Below are 1,017 nucleotides of genomic sequence, written 5' to 3' on the forward strand. Positions count from 1 at the left end.
ATTAGTTCTGACAGTACATGTCAACTTGGAGAAACCGTGACAGCTTCTGACTTTGATGACTGAGACCGTTGGAGGAACTCGGCAAGAAAAGGAGCTTGAGATAAAGAGAGACTTAGGGGAGAAAAAAAAAAAAGATTAGACGGCAAAGTGTCAGGAGCAGCTAAATGACATCGGGACATCGGCCAAGGATCGTCGAGGAGCTTAAGTGGATGTGTAAAGATGTATGAATATTAACTTTATATGGAGGAAATTACTATTCATTGAATCACAGCGAGAACTGGAGCAAACTTCTGTGACTTAGTACCTCAATTATCGTCCCGTCAATCCATCCATCTATCTAGTAATCATGGATAAATCAGTGTAGACACAGAACGACAGTCGCCTGTGGTGAAGACTTCTTGGGACTTGGCAAATACTAATGAAGAGCAAAACTAATCCTCATTAGTGGGCCTAATGTAGTGCTGGTGGACACGTTCAGTGGAGACTTTGTGTCTGCAAGGTGAAACGCAAATCTGACATTTTGAGAATGGCCGACGGGAAGGAGGAAGTACAAGAGTTCCCCGGAGCTGATCCACTTCCTCCACGGTGTCCGAGGTCAGACAGATTTAGACCTTCATGTGTGTCAAGGTTCACTCAGTCGATGTCACGCTCCCATTTGTGCGTGACATGTTTTTATCCACGTGAACTCCTGTTTGTGCAGGTCATACGTTTGTGTGGAGGTGTTGGCCTGGAGTGTTTGTACAGATGAGAAATATTGATCTTCACTCTGTTTTTATCTTCTCTTTTAAAATCTCAAAAAGTACTACAGTGCTGAAGAAAAGGCAAAAAAAATAAGCCCTGGGTTGTTATCTGCACCAGTTTGTTGGGAATTCAGCACTTGCAGCAGCTGTTTCCACAAAAATCACCATGAAAGCTAACAAAGAACCCTCCATTGGAGATTTAGTGAAGGGGAAGAAGAGCAGGTCTTTCATTCACACTGTTATGAAGGTCTCCATTGATGCACTGCAGAGAGAAATG

The sequence above is a fragment of the Cololabis saira genome, chromosome 8, assembly GCF_033807715.1.
Source record: "Cololabis saira isolate AMF1-May2022 chromosome 8, fColSai1.1, whole genome shotgun sequence".
Taxonomy (NCBI): domain Eukaryota; kingdom Metazoa; phylum Chordata; class Actinopteri; order Beloniformes; family Belonidae; genus Cololabis; species Cololabis saira.